Here is a 21173-nt window from a genome sequence, read left to right on the forward strand (position 1 = left end):
TATTAGATTCTCATAAGGAGCACACAGCCTAGATCCCTCGCATGCCCAGTTAATAATAGGGTTTGTGCTCCTATGAGAATCTAATGCCCTGGCTGATCTGACAGGAGGGGGAGCTCAGGCAGTAATGCTCCCTCACCAGCCACTCACTTCCTGCTGTGAATCCGGTTCCTGTGATACCAGTCTGTGACCCAGGGTTTGGGGACGACCCCTGTTCTACATGAAAGTGGTATATCCTTCAGCCTGGCGACAGAGCGAGACTCCGTCTCCAAAAAAAAAAAAAAAAAAAAGAAAGTGGCACCTCTTTCTGCAAGAGCTAGGTTAATATACCTCATACAAGTTATATAGAGTCTTGTACTGAGATGAGTATACCAGCACCATGATTGAATTAACATCACTGGTATTTTCACTTTCCTAGTAGATTAGGACGTGGGACAGCCCTATGTCTCTTACTTGTGTTTTAGCCGGAAAATAGGAACCTGAAAATTAAGAAGTTAAAAAGTTTTAAAAGGCTTTAACATTCATGTTGACGTGTTTCAGCTTAATCTGCAAGCTACTCGGCAGGTTTGAGATAATCATAGACTGTAATATGGTAATAACAGTGAAGATGAACCAAGTGTTTGGTGGAAATGAAAAATTCAATTAAAGAAAATAGTATATTTGGTTTAGGTCTGTGAATTCTTGTGATAGCCTTAAAGGAGATCCATGTGATGTTCTTCTACAACTTAAGTCATGTAATTCAGTCCCAGTCCTCGGGAGGAAGAAGGCTCAGGCTGATTAGACTCAAACTGATGATAGAAGCTGATTTCCTCATGAATCAAATCTAAAATGCAAACTATTCTCTCAATTTGAAGTCTTTAAAACATCTCATGTTATTAGGATGAGGAATGTTGAACTGGAGTGTGGGAATTAATTTAGAGCTAATTTTTAATATTCTCTTTTCTTTTCTATTTTATGGTACAGGCAGGATTTAAATACAGTAAACATGAACCAAGTGAGTAGAATGCTTGCTGAAGCAATCTCTGGGGAGACTGTAAGATGGCCTAGATTTACAAAACAATGACAACAAATATAACCTAGGTATCATTGTTAAATAATCTCTAATCTCAGTGAAAAATCTTTGTGTTTTGTTTACCCATTTAAAAAAACACAGAAAACACTGCTATGAGAACATAGAGAACAACAAATTTCTTTATTGTGTGTGTTACCAGAAAGGGGTCCTGAGCCAGACCCTAAGAGAGGGTTCTAGGATCTTGTGCAAGAAAGAATTTGCGGGGGGTAGGGGAGTCCACAGAGTAAAGTGAAATCAAGTTTATGAGAGAAATAAAGAAACAAAAGAATGGCTACTTACAGGCAGAACAGCCCTGAGGATTGCTGGTTGGCTGTTTTTATGGTTACTTGTTAGTCATATGCTAAACAAGTGGTGGATTATTCATGAGTTTTCCAGGAAAGGGGGTGGGGAGTTCATGGAACTGAGAGCTTCTTCCCTATTTAGCCCATACAAGGTAATATCCTGACATTGCCAAAAGTATTTGTAAACTGTAATGGCGCTGAGGGGAGTGTCTTTTATCATGATAATGCATTATAGTTAGCATATAACGAACAGTGAGGACAACAAGAGGTTACTTTCTTCACCATCTTGATTTTGGCTGGCTTCTTTACCACATCCTGTTTTATCAGCACGGTCTTTGTGATCTGAATCTTGTGCCAACCTTCTATCTCATACTGTGGCTAAGAATGCCTAACTTCTTGGGAATGCAACCCAGCAGATCTCAACCTTTTTTATCTAGCCCCTATTCAAAATGGAGTTACTGTCATTCAAACGCCTGTGACATTTGCTATAAAAAACTACCTAAACAGATACCTGAAATCTCTAAAATGTTAAGTTTTTTTGTTTGTTTGTTTTGTTTTGTTTTTCTGGAATAAACCTCCATAGTTTTGCAGATATTCAAAGGGGTCTCTGACCTGAAAATCACTGAAAACAAGTTCTACAGAGATTATTTTTCAGGTGTGAATGTTTCATGATTGTATCCACATCTGTTATGTGCCTTGGAATAATGTGAAATTGAATTGGGATATGCAAAACAAAACAGCTCTCCAGGTAGTCATTATAACTTGGGTCAAGCTTGGCTTTGACTGTTTGCTTTATTTGTTTTGTTGAAGACACTCTTTAGAGGACAAAAGGGATTTGTCACTTCTTTGTTAAGCTGCAGTTTTCTTGGTGTTCCTTGTGGATAAAATGTTTCTCTTTGGGATTTTCTTTTTTCTTTTTTTGGAGTCAAATGAGCTTTGACATGAAGCATAAGAAACATCAAAATGAACACAGAGAGGTGCTACTTCCTATGTGTTCTATTTTCACCCTGCATGCCCAAGTTGAACTCTATCTGGCAATGCGTATTATATGACTTTGATGATATCAGAGGTCTCTGGATCTCAGTTTTACTTTAGAGTTGCTTATTTGTTATTGCTGATCTTATTTCTTCATTCTTTACATTACTCATTAAATATTTATTTTAAATATTTAATTTAAAATTAAATTTTAATTTTTAATTTAAATTTATTTAATTAATAAATAATAAATTAATTCTTTAAAAATTAAATATTAAAAGTAAATTTCTTCTCCCTCCCTCCCTCTCTCTTCCTCTTTCTCTCTTCTATTCTTATGACTTCTGACAAGATAATAACCTAAAGGTATATTTGCTTCCTGTTTATTTCAATATTGCCATTGAAATTATCAACATAATTTTAATTAAATTGAAAATAATAAAGACAGCACTAGAAACTAGAAAATGGCAACATTCACTTGCCAATCTATCCTCTGAATAAGTGAGTATGAAGGAAATATTCCTGGTAAAGTAGGTAAAAGAATAATTTTAATTCAGGTCTGTCAGAGGACGGTTGGAAGTTAGTCACTCATTAATCAGGAAAACATTAGTTTCTACATTCACTGTGAGAACCAAAACTTCACTTCAATCTCTGCTTGGATTTGGTCAAGTTAGGACAGAAGAGGAATACTGTATGGCTGGCTACTAAAAATAGGTTAGTGAAGATTATTAATACATCCTTACATAAATCCTCGGGTAAAGTAAATGAGAGAAGTAGGCTTTGGGTGTAAAGCTAAAGAACGCTTCAATGTTTGTTTCTATCTCCAGTTCCATCCTTGTTTCCATACTCACCCATGACTTCATATGTGATATGAAAAATAATAAAATACGTCTAAATTATTTTAACATTATCTCAGTTTCACAGATTCAGAGAAGGATTTGATAATATCTAGAAGAAGCCACCTCTACGTCCAGTATAGGTCCAGTCCCTCTGTAATGGCAAATAATAGAGACATATTATTAGCCATATAAAAGATACTGTATTTCAAAAAGCAAAAAACAAAATGAAACAAAACTAAACAAAAAAAAACCTCTAAGGCAGCGTTTGGCCAACGTTTTTTTTAAAAGATAAGATAACAGTTTAGGTTGTTTTGCTAGAAAGTTTTGTTGTAATTATTCAACTCTCTCTTTGCAGCATGGAGAAAACTATAAACAATATGTAAATGAATAAATGTGGCTGTGTTCTATTAAATTTTATTTACAAAAATAGGTAATGAGCCAGATTTGTTTCATAGGCCGTAGTTGGTGACCCATGTTCAATGAATCAGAATAAGTACCCTTTTACCATATTAGTAACAGGAGATCATTTTAGAAAATTTCTTATTCACTACCATGATTCAAGAGGAAATTGATTATATCAAAATAGAGCAGACAAGAATGAAGAGGACATGAAGATGAAAACATAAATGCCAAATTTAAAATTACAGTGCAGTTGGTGAACATCTTTTCGTATACTACAGAGTATGAAATAGATGTAATTTTAAAAGGAAAATAAAACAATCTTAATAAAGTCTCTCAAAACTAGAAAAAAAAGCCTAACAATACAAAAAAAAAAAAAAAAAAAAAAAGAAAGAAAGAAAAGTAAAGACACCTGAAGGAAAAAAATCAAAGGTTTAATTCGGAAGTAAGATATAAATACTAAATTGATAAAACACTCTACATGGCTTTTAGAAACTATTATAATTCTTTGATATCCTTTTAAAGTACTTCTCTTTGGTTATTGTTGGGTGAGACACTAGTACTATCTGAAAAATGTCCCAGAATACATTATTTTAATCATTTTCTTCTGGTGTTCTTGACCAGCTACCATGAAGCTGCATCTATTGATAACGACCCAGGAAACTGTCTTGTCTGCTGGAGACAACCATCTCTGCTCAGATCCCCTAATCACACATTATCTCAACCTTGGGTAGAGGATTTTCATCTCCCTATGTCAGGCAGATCAGTCCTGTTTATGATCATAACTGGTTAGTAAAGACTTCAAAGTTCTCCTTTAATGTGCGAGCATTTTGCAAGTGCTGTCCTATATGCATAAATATGGTATAGCTACTCTGTCTATCAGATTTACTTTAACCTTTTCTTGGCCTCGGAGCTTCAGAGCCAAAATCCTCCCAGACCTTAGAGAAAAGTTTAAAATAATTCTGAATCTAGCTCCATTATACCATATTATTTATTTCTTCTGAGATTTAACAATTTCCCTTCAGGGCTGGCAGATGAAACATACCTTGTCTTCAATGATATTTTTATGCCCACTCACTTAGGTGTGGCTTGCCTAATGTACTGGGAAAACTATTATAAAATCATCTAACTTTTATAGGCTTCTTGAAATTCAAAGGCGTACTGTTTAATTTATATTCACCCTGCAATATGTAAGAAATAATGAGTCAACCATTACCTAAGCTCATAGAAAAATTCCCACCTGTTTTTCATTTTATCACAAGTGAAGGCATTATTTTCACACTTTAATTCTCACACTTCATCTCTCTCCTTTTCTTTTCTAGAGGCTTTTAAGGGCCTTGAACTTTCTAGCTAGTAAGTTGTTCTTAGGCAATGGTCACCAGGGGTACCAATACTCCAGAAGAGCTCAGTATTTTGTGCTTTTTGTCCCTTCTAGTCTGTTTTTTGTCTGACTAAATTGAATGTGCTTAATTCCATACTCACTACTATGGTTTGAAAGTGTCCACTTCAAAAATCAGGTGTAATTGACCAGTCTGATCTTTGACAAAGTTGACAATAGCAAACAATGGGGAAGAACTCTCTATTCAATAAATGGTTCTGGGATAACTGGCTAGCCATATGCAGAGAATTGAAACTGGATCCTTTTTTTATACCATATTCAAAAATCAACTCAAAATGGATTAAAGACTTAAACGTAGGACCTATCACTATAGAAACTCTGGAAGAATACCTTGGAAATACCATTCTGGACATAGGCCTTGGCAAATATTTCATGATAAAATCTCCAAAACCAATTGCAATGGAAACAGAAATAGACAAGTGGGACCTAACTAAAGAACTTTTAAACAGCAAAAGAAAATTTCAACAGATTAAACAGACAACCTACGTAATGGAAGAAAATATTTGCAACTATGAATCTGACAAAGGTTTAATATCCAGAATCTATAAGGGATTTAAACAAATCAACAAGCAAAGCAAAATACAAACAACAACAACAAAAACCAACAAAACAAAATGCAAACCATTAAAAAATGGTCAAAAGACATCAACAGATACTTCTCAAAAGAAGACGTACTTGCAGCCGTCAAGTATATGAAAAAATGCTCAACATAACATCACTAGAATAATGCAAATCCAAACAGGTATGAGATATCATCTCATACCAGTCATAATGGCTATTATTGAAAAGTAAAAAAATAACAGATGTTGGTGACATTGCAGAGAAAAAGGAATGCTTATACACTGCCTGTGGGAATGTAAATTAGTTCAGCCACCATGGAAAGCAGTTTGGAGATTTCTCTAAGAACTTAAAATAGAACTACCATTCAACCCAACAATCCCATTACTGGTTATATAACCAAAGGAATAGAAATTTTTCTACCAAAAAGACACATGTACCTGTATGTTCATCAAAGTACAATAGCAAAGACATGGAATTAATCCAAATGCCAGTCAATGGTGGACTGAATAAATAAAATGTGGTACATATATATCATGGCATACTATGCAGCCGTAAAACAACAACAACAAAAAAACTGTAATCATGCCGTTTGCAACAACATAGATGCAGCTGGAGGCCATTACCCTAAGTGAATTAATGCAGGAACAGAAAACCAAATCCTGCATGCTCTTGCTTACAAGTGAGAGCTAAACATTAAGTACACACGGACAAAAAGAGACAATAGACACGGGGGCCTACTTGAGGGGAGAGGTTAGGAGGAAGGTGAAGGTTGAAAAACTACCTGTCAGGTGCTATGCTCACTATCTGTGTGATGAAATCATTTGTACATCAAATCCCAGCAACATGCAATTTACTCAAACGGTAAACCTGCATATGTACCCCATGAACATAAAATAAAACTGGAGAAAAGAAAAAATAAATAAAATGATTTCTGGTGAGGAAAAATAAATTAAGTGTAGTCAACATGATTGTGTTAAGAGGTGAGGCCTTTAAATGGTGATTAGACTGTGAAGGCTCCTCTTTGTCAATGATGTTAAGGCCCTTATAAGAGGCTTCCCACAGCATTTGGCTAGCTTGCCTTTCTGCCATGTGAGGATACAAGAAGAAGGCTCTCATTAGACACCCAAAGTTGGGGCATCTTGGTCTTGGACTTCTCAGCCGTGGAGCTGTGAGAAACAGATTTCTGTTCTTTATAAAATTATTCAGTCTTAGATATTCGGTTTTAGCAGCATAAATAGACTAAATAACTCACTTTGAAGATTGTGCTTTGATCCATATGTTCCTCTCCCATTGCAGGTTCCCCTCTCATGCCTTTCTTCTCTTTCTTCAGCTTCATGTAGTCTAATGTATATGAATGAAAAATCTAGATCTGGAAACATGCATCAGAATGCCCCACCACCACCAAAATTAAAATTAAAAGACGTAGTTATTTCTTGTTAAACAAGAGCTTGATGTGATCTCCAAGCCCAGGTCTCCAAACAAGGATGTGATTTTGCATAGATTTTGGGAAAGCTTCATGTTCACAGATTATTGAGTGTTTAGGGGTTGCCTGATTTTCAGGCATAGGCATGTGGTCACTAGACAGAGGCTACTGATGATTGAATAACTTTCAGAAGCATGGAAAAGTCACTAATTGGCTGATTTTGAAATGCTTCGAGCGCTAATGTGAAGCTGTCGCGGATTAATTGGGAAAGTTTAAAGTCAATTTCAGTGTTTACTGGATGATGGCTAGGTTGTTATGGAAAAAAAATCAGTCTTTCCTTAAATTTTGAGAATAGGAAATTTTATTCCATTGTTGGCAAAATTAATTTTATGATATTTTCATGTTAATTATCAGTTTCTGAACTCTAGATCGATAAAAGCACATCACTAAGAGAGTAAACAATCCTTTTTCCTTCAATTTTATCTTGGCCTTTATAGCTACTAAAAAGCAAAACACAATTTATACAAAACTTGGAGAAAAAATTATTTGACCCGAGAATTCTTTAATGAAGCAACCATGCCAGTGTAAATGTAAAAGATGTATCTTCTCAAATATGTAACTATCTTTTGTTGAATTTACTGTGATTGTAGCTTCAATAAAAATGAATCACAATAAGGAAACAAATAAAACAAATATGTGGAAAGTTATTAAAAAAGATAATTATGATGGCTAAATTACTTCAAATTAAATTAATTCAAACACAGAATTAGCTTTAAACTACTATGGGTACACTGGTTAGGAAAAAAATGATTGTTAATTTATTTAAATTAAAACACTATGGTGTAAACATAAGAAATAAAATTATTAAATTAAAAAACTCAAGAGTATATCAATAACAATTACAAAAATAAATGTAATTATTGGTGTTTAGAAATGGTGAAAGTTTCAGCAGGGAAAAAGGTTGGATAAGCATGCTAATGCATTTATATTTAAGAGAAGTAAATCTTAAATGCCATTACTACTTTAGATCAATACATTAAAAAATAAAAATTCAGGTCAGGCGTGGTGGCTCATGCCTGTAATCCCAGCACTTTGGGAGGCCGAGGTGGGCGGATCAGGAGGTCAGGAGATCGAGACCATCCTGGCCAACATGGTGAAACCCTGATTCTACCGAAAATACAAAAATTAGCCAGGCATGGTGGCACCTGCCTGTAATCCCAGCTACTCAGGAGGCTGAGGCAGGAGAATCACTTGAACCTGGGAGGCGGAGATGGCAGTGACCCGAGATCGGGCCACTGCACTCCAGCCTAGTGACAGAGCTAGACTCTGTCTCAAAAAAATAAATAAATAAAAATAAATTTAAAAAAATTAAAATAAGAATTCAAGCACATTAACACTATAAACACATTTTAAAATGGATTCTATAGATCCAGTCAACTCATATGTAGATGAGAAAACACATGAAAATCATAGTCAAAAATACATACAACAGTAGGACAGCAAAAATAATTAAAAATAAGACAAAGAACAAAATAAAATTGTGAATGTTTTAGTAGAAGCATAAATGTAAAAGAATTTAACCTACTAAGAGATGACCATATCCATTCTTGGTCAAAAATGAAACCTAAATTAAGTTCTGTCTACAAGAGACACATATAATTACACAGTTTAAAATTGTGATAAAATAAATTTTAAAATTATGCAAATCCAACAAAAAGAAACTAGAATATCGCAATGTTTAAATTGATTAAAGTTGTATTTTTTAAAAAAGCACAATTTGGGCAAGAATTAATATGTCACACAATTTTTACAATTAAGAAAAAAATTTAACTGAAAATTGTTTGTGTCTAATACATACAATTGAATATATAATTTTGAAGTATCAGTAAATACACAAAATTAACAAATTAAGAAACTTACAACATAATGAAATATTAAATAGCCTAATACTAAGAAATATTCTCACAAAATATGTGAACAATGGAATTCAAAGCAAAGCAATGAGATCACTAAATGCTGGTAAGATAGGAGAAATTAAGAGAATTAGATCATTCATACTTTACTGGTAAGACTATAAATTGATACCACCACTCTGAAAATTTCTGAATAAAGTGTATATAAAACTCTCATATAATTCAGCAATTGGACTTCAGAGCATTTATCCCAAAGCAATGCTGACATCTTCACACAAAACTGAGTATGCAAATGTTTATAGAAGCTTTATTTGTAATAGGCAAAAACTGGAAACAACCCACGTGTCCTTCAACTGCAAATGGTTAAACAAACTGCGGTCCAGTCATACCATGGAATATAATTGAAAGTATAAAGTAAAAGCAATGACTACTGATATAGACAACAACCTGAAATAAGTGCCAAAGAACTTTGCTGAGAAGAAAAGGCCAGTGTCAAAGCTGTTCTCAAAAGGTTACATACTATGTGGTTTCATTTACAAAACATGCTTAAAATGACAAAATAATAGAAGTGAATAACAGATTAGTGTCTGTCAGGGCTTAAGGAGCAAGCGGGGATGAGTGGCTATAAAAGAACAACATGATAAAAAAAATTCTGTGTCTTGACTGTATCAATGTCAACACCTAATTTTGATATCATACTAGTTTTGCAAGATACTACCATTACAAAACTGGGTAAAGGAAACACAGTCTCTCTGTATCATTTCTTATAACTTCATATAAATCTGCAATAAAGTAAAAATAAAATATCTAACTTAGAAAAATAAAGGCAAATAAAGACATCCCTGCTTTGTTGGAAAAAAAAGGGAGAGTTTGTTTCTAGCAAAACTGCTTTACAAGACATACCGTAGGAACTTTTTTTCAGGAAAAAAACAAGTGATATCAGAAAGTAATTTGAATCCACATGAAAAAAATAAAAACAGTGGTAAAGGTAATTAGTAAGTCATTTACAAAGACATTATAATTGCATGTTTATTTTCCTTTCTTCTCAACTGATTAAAAAGCAATTGTTAAAACAATGTGTATGTAATTATATAACAGCACAAAGAAGGTGGATGGGAACAAAGCTTCATTCGAGTAAGGAAATGACACAAAATGGTTAACTGAAATACATAGGAATATACGAAGAGAATCAGAGAGGGTAAAAAAAGTTAGTATAACCATATCTGCAATATATACCTGCTATTTTTCTCTCAGCTTCTTTGAAAGACGTAAAATTACAAAATATAATAATTTAGCATTATATCATTGGGTTTGTAACAGATCGAATATATGTAACAAATACAGCACAAAAAGGGAAAGAAATCAATCTGTATAGAAGTAACATTTCTATGCTCATTGGAATTAATATAGTATAAATTTGAAATGTGTCCTGATAAGATAAACATTTTATGTTCTAGGGTAATTGACAGACTGGATTAAAAACACAAGGTACAACTATATTTTCTGTACTGGAGACACACTTTAGGTTTGAAGACAAATATTTTGAGAACAAAAGGATGGAAAAAATACTCATGCAAATGCAACCATTTCAAAGTTGGAGAAGCTATACTAAAATAACACAAAATGGAGAGTAAAACAACAACAAAGTGTTACTGAAAGTAAAGAAGGAGATTTTAGGATAATAGAAAGGTCAATCTACTAGAAATGTGTAACAATTGTAAAATACATGAACCTAAAAGACGACTCCCAAAATACATGATGCAAAACTGCCAGAATGAAGGGAAAAATAGACAATTCAACAATCATATTTGTAGCCTTTAATACCCCACTTTCAATAGTGCATAAAACAACTAAAAAGAAGATCAACAAGATATAGGAGACTTAGCAACATTAACAGATATCTATATAGCTAACTGCACTCAAAAGCAAGACAGTGCACATTTTTCTCAAGAGCACTTGGAGCATTTTCTGGAAGAGACCTTATGCTAGTTCACAAAATAAGACTCAACATATTTTAAATGATTGAAATCAGACAAAAATCTGTTCTCCAAACACAGTGGAATTAAATCAGAAATCAATAACAGAAGGAACAGTGAGAAATTCAACACACATCTAAATAACCAATGGATCAAAAAAAGAAGAAAAGGAAATTAGAAAATACTATGAGATGAATAAAAGTGAACATGGAACATACAAAACCCATAAGATACAAATAGAACAGAACTTAGAGGGACATTTATAGAATTAAACACTAAACACTTACATTACAAAAGAATAAAGATCTCAAATCAGCAACCTTACCTTTTACCTTAAACTTGAGAAAGAAGGTGAAACTAAAACCAGAGCAAGAAGAAAGAAAGAGCTTTAAAAATAGGGTAGACCAAGTGAAATGGAGATCAGAAAAACAATGGAGAGAGAGAGACAGAGAGAGAGAAAAAAAGAAATGGAGAAAATAAACAAAACTACAAATTAGTTCTCTGAAATGATAAAATTGATAATGCTTTAGTCATGCTAATATAAAGGAGAAAAGACTCAAATCACTAAAGTTAGGCATGAAAGAGAGGACATCGCTACTATTTTGTAGAAATAAAAGGATTTTAAGGGAGTAATATGAACAATTATACTTCAACAAATTAGGTAGCTTAGATAAAATGAACAAATTCCTAGACTAACACAAACTACCAAAACTGAGTCAAGAAAATGCCACAAATCTGACTAGACCTAACAGGAGTAAGGAGATTGAATTAATAAGAAACTTTCCATGGAGAAAAGTCAGGTTCCTATGGCATCACTGGTGAATTCCACCAAACATTTAGAAAAGAATGAATACCAATCAGTTACACCATTTTGGAAGAAATAGAAGAGGAAAAAATACTTACCAACTCATCTAATGAGGCTAGGGTTACCATCATACCATCACTAGACAAATACATCATAAGAAAGAAAAACTATGTATCTTGTGACTCTAGACACAAATGTCTTCAAGAAAATACTAGAAACCATATATAGCATCATATAAAAAGGATCATTATATATATACCATGACTAAGTAGATTTTATCCCAAGAATGAAAAGGTCATCGTACATTTGAAATCAAATGATGTAGGTCACCATATCAGTAGAACAAATGAGGAAAAACACATAATCATATCAGTAAATACAGAAAAAGTATTTGAAAATAATCCAAAACCCTCTCATTATAAAAACACTCAGTCACTAGGAATACAATGGAACTTGGTCAACCGAATAAAGTGCTTCTACAAAAAATCCAAGCTAACATCATACTTAATGGTAAAAGACTAAATTCCCCTTAAGTTCATAAACAGTACAATGATGTCCATTCTCACATTTTGTTCAGCATTGTATTAGAAGTTCTAGCCAGGACAATTAGGCAAGAAAAAGAAGTAAAAGTCATCCATATTGGAAAGGAAGAAATAAAACTATTTCTATGTGCTGATGAAATGATTTTATATCTAGAAAATCTTAAGAAATAAAAAAAAAAAAACTCTCAGAACTTTAAATAAACAAGTTCAGCGAGCTTTTAGGGTATGAGATCAGTATATGAATATCATTTGCATTTCTATACACTAGCAATAAACAATCCAAAAAAGAAAATAGAAAATCATTTTTATTTAAAATAATATGAAGAAATAGAATACTTAGAAGTAAATTAAGCAAAGGAGTCCAATATCTGTATATTGAAAACAACAAAACATTGTTGAAAGGTATTACAGAAGACCTAAACACATGGAAAGATGTTCCAGTGTCATTTTTCAGAAACTTAATATTGTTTAAGTGGCAATTATTCTCAAATTAATCTATGTATTCAAGAAAATATCTACCAAATTCCATCTTTTTTTTCAGGAATTGACAAAGTGATATTGAAATTCATATTAATATTTAAAAAACAAGGGTAGCCAAAACAGCCTTTAAAACGAAAAGCAAAGTTGGATAACCCATAATTTCTGACTTCAAAACTGAATACAAAGCTACAGTAATCAAGACAGTTTGGTAGTGGCATATAGACAAACACACATATATATTGAAAGAAATTGAGAGTCTAGATATAAACCATGACATTTAAAGTCAATTGATTTTTGGAGCATGCCAGAGAAGTTCAATTTTGTAAGATAAACTTTGACAAATTGTGCTGGAACAATTGGTTCTCCACCTACAAAAGAATAAAGCTGGATTCCATCCTTATTTACATCAGAATTAACTGAAAATGTATCATAGACCTATATGTAAGAGCTAAAATTATAAAACTCATAAAAATATGTAGCAGTAAATATTCATAACTTTAGATATTTCGCGAAAAGCACAAATTACACAAATGAAAGATAAATTTGACTTTATCATAGTTGTATTGATTCAGGATCTACAGAGAAACAGAACCTGTGTGCGTGTTAGTGTGTACATGTGTATATGTGAATGGGTGTGTATGTTTAAAGAGATTTATTATAAGGTATTGGCTCATAAAATTATGGAGTCCAAGAAGTCCCACAATATGCCCTCTGCAAGCTGGCAACCCAGGGAAGCTGATGATACAGTGCAGAGGGCTGAGAGCTGAAGAGCTGCTGGTATAAATCTCCATTTGAGTCTGAAGTCTGAAGTCTTGAGAATCAGGAGAACTGAGGGCATGGGAAGAACAGTGTCCCAGCTCATGTAGTCAGGCAGAGATGGAACATTCAACGTCCTTTTACTGCATTCGGACTCTCAAATGATTGAATGATGCTTACTCACATCGGAGAAGGCCATTTGCTTTATTCAGTCTGCCAATTCAAACGCTAGTGTATTTTGGAAATGCCATTACAGACAAATCCAGAAATAATCCCTAACCAGATATCTGGGCATCCTCTGGCCCAGTACAGTTGATACATAAAATTAACCATCAACATAATTTAAAAATTTTGTGCTTCAAAGAACACAATTGAGAAAGTGAAAACACAACCTAGTGAATAGTAGAAAATTTTTGCAAAATGTATATGTGAAAAGGAACTTGTAGCCAGAATAAACAACTTTTACAATTCAATAATAATACAAATAACCCAACTGAAAAATTGGCAAAAGATTGAAGTATACATTTCCCCAAAGAGGTTATCTAAACTGCAAATAAACACATCATGAGATAACTTCACATCATTAGAGAATAGGAAAATGTATATTAATACCAAAGGGAAATACTACTTCACACCCAGTGGGATAGATATAATTTAAAATACATGTAAAACAAATATTGACAAAGATATGGAGAAACAGGAACACTCATTCATTGCTGGTAGAAATGTGAAATGATGTGGCCACTTTTCAAAAACAGTTTGGTAGTTCCTTAAAATGGCAAACATAGAGTTACCGTATACTTCTACTGCTACCATGTATCCAAGAGTATTGAAAACATGCTTCCATGCAAAATTTCCTTGATAAATATTTACAGCAGAATTTTGATAATAATAAAATGTTAGAAACAATACAAATGTCTGTCAACTAATGAATAGATTCAAAACCATGATATATTCATGCAATACAATATATTCAGCAGTAGAAGGGAATAAAGTAGTAATATGTGTTATAGCATGAATAAAAAATAAAAACATTGCATGTGAAAGAAACAAGTCAGTTTTCTATTGCTTTAACAGAACCTGAGACTGGGTAATTTACAAGTAAAAGAAATTTAGGCTTTACAAATCTGGAGGCTGAGAAGTCCAAAGTTGAGGGTTTGCATCTGGTGAGGGCCTTCTTACTATGTTGTAACATGGCAGAGGGTATTTATTGTAGGCCAAAGCAGATCAAGTATGTCTGAAATGTCTTTCTTTTTTTTTCTTATAAGGCCACATTCCTATTGGATTAGGACCCCATCCATATGACTTCATTTAACCTTAATTAGCTCTTAAAAACATCTCTAGATATATAATCTCATTGGGGTTTATATTTCCAGCACATTAACTTTTGAGGGACATATTCAAACCATAGTACTATATATTGTGTACTTGATTTATATGAAACATCTAGAATAAGCAAATCTATAAAAACAGAAAATAGAATGATGGTAATCTATGGATGGGTAGTAATGGTGAGAAAGATTTGGGGCAAAATTGGGAATGACTGCTAATATGTACAGACTTTCTGGAGTGACGCAAATGTTCTAAAATTGATTTTGGTGATATTTTTGTGAATTTACAAAAAATAACATTTTAAATTTGAAATAAGCATGTTTTATGGTATGTAATTTATATCTCAATAAAACTGTTAAAAAAAATGAGATACTTTACACCTATTAGAATGCCTAAAATTTTAGAAGTCTGATAAGACAAATTGTTGACAAAAACATGAAACAGTTAAAGCTCTTACATATTTTCTTGGGACTTTAAAATGCTATAACCACTTTGTTGATTCTTTTGTAGTTTCTTATAGAGTTATAAACTCACCACAGAAAATTGTGACTCCAATTTCTATGAATTCACTCATTAGAAGGAAAAATATGTTTATCCAAACAACTGTACATTAATGTTTATATCAACTTTATTCATTACACAAAGAAATTAGAAAAAAAGATTACTTCGCCAATCAGGAAGTGAATGGATAAATAAATGTATTGTTCACAAATTATTGTCGCATAATGAAGAACCACAAACTTAGCAATGGAAATATCATAAATTTATCATTTTAAGGTTCTGAGGTTAGAAGTCCAAAATAGGTCTCATGGGACTAAAAGCAAAGTGTCAGCAGGTTTTTCTTTTTGGAGGTGAGAGTATGTTTCCTCACCTCTTCCAGCTTAGAGGCTGCTCAGGTTCCTTAGCTCGTGAATGCTTTCCTCTACCCTCAAAGCAAGCAATGTTGTATCTCTGACTAGTCTTATGTGGTCACATGCCCCTTTGACCAAACATCTATGTATGTCAGTAATGGTTCTACAAAAAAAGTTACACACACACACACTTACTCATGTGCACACATACATACACACTGACAGAAATATTTATTTTAAGATATTGGCTTATAAGATTATAGAGGTTGGCAATTCTGAAATATGCAGGGCTGGCCAACAGGCTGAAAACTCAGGCATAATTTCTTGAGGCAGAATTCCTTTTTCTTCAAGAAACCTCAGTCTTTGCTCTTAAAACCTTCAACTGATTGCATAAAGTCCACCCACATTATGGAGTATAATCTATTTTACTTTAAGAGAATGGATTGAAAATGTTAGCAACATATCTAAAACGTTTTTACAGTAACATCTATACTATTGTTTAACTAAAAAAAAAAAAAAAATACCAGACATCATAACCTAGACAAACTAATACATTAAATTAACTATCACATCAAGAAATCATACTGAGTCCACTTGGTTAATTCAGAAAAATCTCCCCATCTCAAAGCCGTTGATTTAATCCCAGCTGCAAAGTGCCTATAGCCATGTATGGTAACATTTCAGAGGTTCTAGGAGTTAAGACATGAACATGTTTGGGGTGACATTATTCTGCCTGCCACATTCATATAAGGCTACAGCACTCAGCGATAAAGTAGAAAACTTCAAATATGTTCATCAAAATAGAATCTCAAAAACATTCTGCTAAATAAAAACAGACAGATGCAAAACTGTACATGCTGGCAATTTTATGAATCCATTTATCTAAAAATGGAAAATAGACAAATCTAATATATAGTTATAGAAAGTGGGTGAGTGGGTTGTCTGGGGCCCTAGATGAGAGCTGGGACTGACTAGGAATGGATAAAAGAAAAGCCTTTACGCTGTTCAAAATATTCTGTGTATTGATTGTGGTGATTATAGCACAGATACATGCATTTTTCAAAATTAGTGTAACTTCCTACTTTAAATACCTGTATCTTATTTATGTATATGTTATCCCAAAATTGATTCTAAAATGAAAACAAATGCAATGACAAAACATAAACGTAAATGTAACCTCTTTATTACACAGTAGCTATCAACCTTTGGGCCTTATATATTTGGGCATATATATGCCAAAATATCAACAGTGGTTTTTCCTGGTAAGTGGATGTATAATGTTCATTTTGGTTTGGTTGGCTTCTGTAATGTTTGGGTTGTTTTCAATGAATATGTCCTTTAAAATAATATGGAAGATATTTCCAGTAACAAAGTAAAATGAACCTACTTTTTAATCCAGAAAGTCAAATTCTAAGAAAATATTTTCCTATGGTTGGAATCAGAGACGCATGCAAATTTTATAAGAAAGTACACTCATCCCATCATGTTTCAGAAAGTGAGAAATTAGTTTTAGCCTAACCATCCAAAAGTTGGAGTAGAAATGAGATGGTAATATAGTTTTGATATTTGTCTCTGCTCAAATGTCATGTTGAAATGTAATCCCCAATCTTGGAGGTGGGGCCGGGTGGGAGGGGTTTGGATCCTGGGGGCAGAGCCCTCATTAATGGCTTGGGCCTTACCCTTGGTCGTAAGTAAGCTCTTGCTCTGAGTTCACATGAGATCTGGCTCTCTAAAAGTGTGTGGCACTTCCTCATCGCCCCCAGTTCTCTTACTCCTATTTTAGTCATGTGAAGTACTTGTTCCACGTTCACCTTCTGCCATGTGTTAATGCTTCCTGAGGTTTCCCCAGAAGCAGATGCTGGCACTTTGCATCCTGTGAACCCTGCAGGACGATGAGCCCATTAAACCTCTTTCCTTTGTAAATTACCCTATCTCAGGTATTTATCTATAGCAATGCAAGAATAGCCTAATGCAGAAAATTGGTACTGAGGGGTGGGGTATTGCTATAAAGATACCTGACTATGTGGAAACGACTTGGAAACTGGGTAACACACTGAGGTTGAAAGCACTTGGAGGGCTCAGAAGAACACAGGAAGATAAGGGAAAGTTCAGAACTTCTTAGAGACTGGTCAAATGATTGTGACCAAAATGCTGGTAGTGATATGGATAATGGAGTCAAGGATGACATGGACTCAGATGAAAATGAGGAACTTATTGAGGACTGGATCAGAGGTCACGTGTTATGCCTTAGCAAAGAACTTGTTCGCGCCCTAGATATCTGTGGAACTTTGAACCTCGTAGTAATGATTTCAGGTATCTGCTAGAACAAATTTCTAAGCATCAAAGCATTCACGATGTGGCCTAGCTACTTCTAACAACCTGTACTCATATGTGGGAACAAGGGAATTACTTAAAGTTGAAACTTCTATTTAAAAGGTAAGCAGAGAATAAAAGTTGGAAAAATGTGCAGCCTGGCCATGTGGCAGAGAAAGCAAAAGCCTTTTCAGGAGAGCAATTCAAGCAGGCTGTGGAACAACCATTTGCTAGAGAAACTTACTAACTAATAGGGAGTCCAGTGCTGAAAGTCAAGACAATGGGAAACAGGCCTTGAAAGCATTTTGGAGACCGTCATGGCAGCCCCTCCATCACAGGCCTTGAGACCTATGAGGGAAGAATGGTTTCAGGGGCCTGACTCAAGGCCTCACTGCCCTGCTCAATCTCAACACACTGCTCCCCACATCCAGACCACTCCAGCTCAAGCCTTGGCTCAGAGGACCCCAAGTACAGCTCAGGCCACTGCTTCAGAGAGTGCAAGCCATAAACCTTGGTGACTTCCATGTAGCATTAAGCCTGTGGGCACACAGAGTGGAAGAGTAAATGAGACTTGGCACCCTCTGCGTATATTTCAGAGGATGTATGGAAAACCTGGGTACCCAGGCAGAAGTCTGCTGCATGGGCAGGGCCCCCACAGAGAACTTCTACTGGGGCAATGCCAAGGGAGACTATGGGAGATTGGAACCCCACTCAGAGTCCCCACTCAGGTACCACCTAATGGAACTGTGAGAAGGGGGAAATTGCCCTCCAGACCTGAGAATGGTAGATTCACTGGTAGCTTGGACCCTGTGCCTGGAAAAGCCACAGACACTCAATAACTTATGAGAACAGCCACAGAGGCTGAACCTTGCAAAGCTGCCCAAGGCTTTGGGAGTCCAACCCTTGTAACAGTGTGCCCTGGATGTGAGACATGGAGTCAGCGGAGGCTATTTCAGAGCTTTAACATTTAATGACTGCCTCTGCCTCCTTTCTTTTGGCTGATTTGGTGAGGCATAGGCTCAACCAATGCCTATACCCTCATTGTATCTTGGGAGTAAATAATTTGTTTTCAATTTTACAGGCTCATAGGTTTAAGGGACTTGCCTTGTTTCAAATGAGACTTTGGACTTTTCAGTTAATGTTGAAAGGAGTTAAAATTTTGGGGGACAATTGGGAAGTTATAATTGTATTTTGCAATGTGAGAAGGATGGGAGATTTGGGTGGGAGCAGGGGCAGAGGGCAAAATGATGTAGTTTGGATATTTGTCTCTACCCAAATCTCATGTTGAAATGTAATCCCCAATTTTGGAGGTAGGGCCTGGTGGTAAGTATTTGGATCATGGAGGCAGATCATGGGGGCCATCACTTTGGTGATAAGTGAGCACTTAGCTCTGAGTTCATGTGACATCCGATCATTTAAAGTGTGTGGCACCTCCTCCCCACTCTTGCTCCTGTTTTGCCATGTGGGATGCCTGCTCCTGCTCTGCCTTCCGCCATGAGAAACAGCTTCCTGAAGCATCTCCAGAAGCAGATGCTGGCACTATGCTTGCTGTATAGCTGGCAGAATTGTGAGCCAATTAAACATCTTTAAAAAAAAAAAAAAAATTACCCAGTCTTAGGCATTTATTTATAGCAATGCAAGAGTGGCCTAATACAGATGATGTGCATGGAGCCATACCATGGAGTGCTATCAACCATTGAAGTGTCTGTATACCAGAAATACTTTCTGACATAGGAAAGAGAGTGTCAGTTAAATGTACACAATACAAACATCTAAAAATTATAACTGCATACATATAGTGATCCTATTTTATGTATTTTAAAACAAGTAACTGATTACAAAATTGCTAGTTGTATTTTGCATTTACTCATGACATTTTATTTGTATTTTTTTTTTTTTTTTTTTTTTTTGAGATGGAGTCTCGCTCTGTCGCCCAGGCTGGAGTGCAGTGGCCGGGTCTCAGCTCACTGCAAGCTCCGCCTCCTGGGTTTATGCCATTCTCCTGCCTCAGCCTCCTGAGTAGCTGGGACTACAGGAGTCCGCCACCTCGCCCGGTTAGTTTTTTTTATTTTTTTATTTTTCAGTAGAGACGGGTTTTCACCGTGTTCGTGAGGATGGTATCGATCTCCTGACCTCGTGATCTGCCCGTCTCGCTATATTTTGTGCAATGTCAACAATAAATTTGTATTACTTTTTTTTTTTTTTTTTTTGAGACGGAGTCTCCCTCTGTCGCCCAGGCTGGAGTGCAGTGGCCGGATCTCAGCTCACTGCAAGCTCCGCCTCCTGGGTTCACGCCATTCTCCTGCTTCAGCCTCCCGAGTAGCTGGGACTACAGGCGCCCGCCACCTCGCCCGGCTAGTTTTTTTTGTAGTTTTTTAGTAGAGACGGGGTTTCACCATGTTAGCCAGGATGGTCTGGATCTCCTGACCTCGTGATCCGCCCGTCTCGGCCTCCCAAAGTGCTGGGATTACAGGCTTGAGCCACCGCGCCCGGCCTGTATTACTTTTATCACACAAAACACATAGGATATGGCTGGAATATAGGAGATGCTAAATAAATAGTGTTTAAATATAAATAAAATTAATCAAAATGCTCAAAATGTGATAATATGACTGCATATGGTTAGGTGTTGCCATTGTGTAATAAGAAATATAGAAAAGACTTGAAATATCAGCAATAGAGAGTTGAGCTACTGTATATTTGTATATTAAATTATACTATATGGAATTGCTACTTTTACAGCTCAAAATGATCAAATATTGGAGTTTTTACATATTTCAACCTGATATATTGGTAAGATACTTTAATGAGTAAATTATGGGAATAAAATACTCCTGTGGAATACATATGAGAATACAATATCATTTCTGCCCCAAAGTAGTAATAGTTAAATCTTCAGTCTTGTGAAAGTAAAACAATTTACCAGGGAATATTTTCAATGCTAATAATTTTTTAAAAATTAGCTTGGACTCAAAATTCATTTTTCTGTAGTAGCAGCGGTATATGAGGTAATGATATCTACAGTGTAGCCCACAAAAGCCTATTTAACCCACAGTGCAGCTGAAATATAGTAGTAATTTATCCACATAAAATCATGTTCATAATAATGTTGCTTTAGGGAGTTGAATGCAGAGTTTATTTCAAATGGAAACATTAGAAAACATGGCTTTCTTGGGACTGGAGCCCGTGTTCCTTTTGTTTTTTCATTTTAGTGTTGCTAAAACTGCTTTAAGAATGTTTGTGGCACCACAAAAGCATGTTT

The 21173-nt window shown here is 35.0% G+C and overlaps 1 pseudogene; it reads right to left on the minus strand.

The window, feature by feature from the left end:
* Positions 1-446: 446 nt before the first annotated feature.
* The window catches only part of LOC108512444 (A-kinase anchor protein 8 pseudogene), a 35711-nt pseudogene continuing 14984 nt past the window's right edge, over positions 447-21173 (minus strand).

The sequence above is a fragment of the Rhinopithecus bieti genome, unplaced genomic scaffold (assembly GCF_001698545.2).
Source record: "Rhinopithecus bieti isolate Rb0 unplaced genomic scaffold, ASM169854v2 scaffold_29391, whole genome shotgun sequence".
Taxonomy (NCBI): Eukaryota; Metazoa; Chordata; class Mammalia; order Primates; family Cercopithecidae; genus Rhinopithecus; species Rhinopithecus bieti.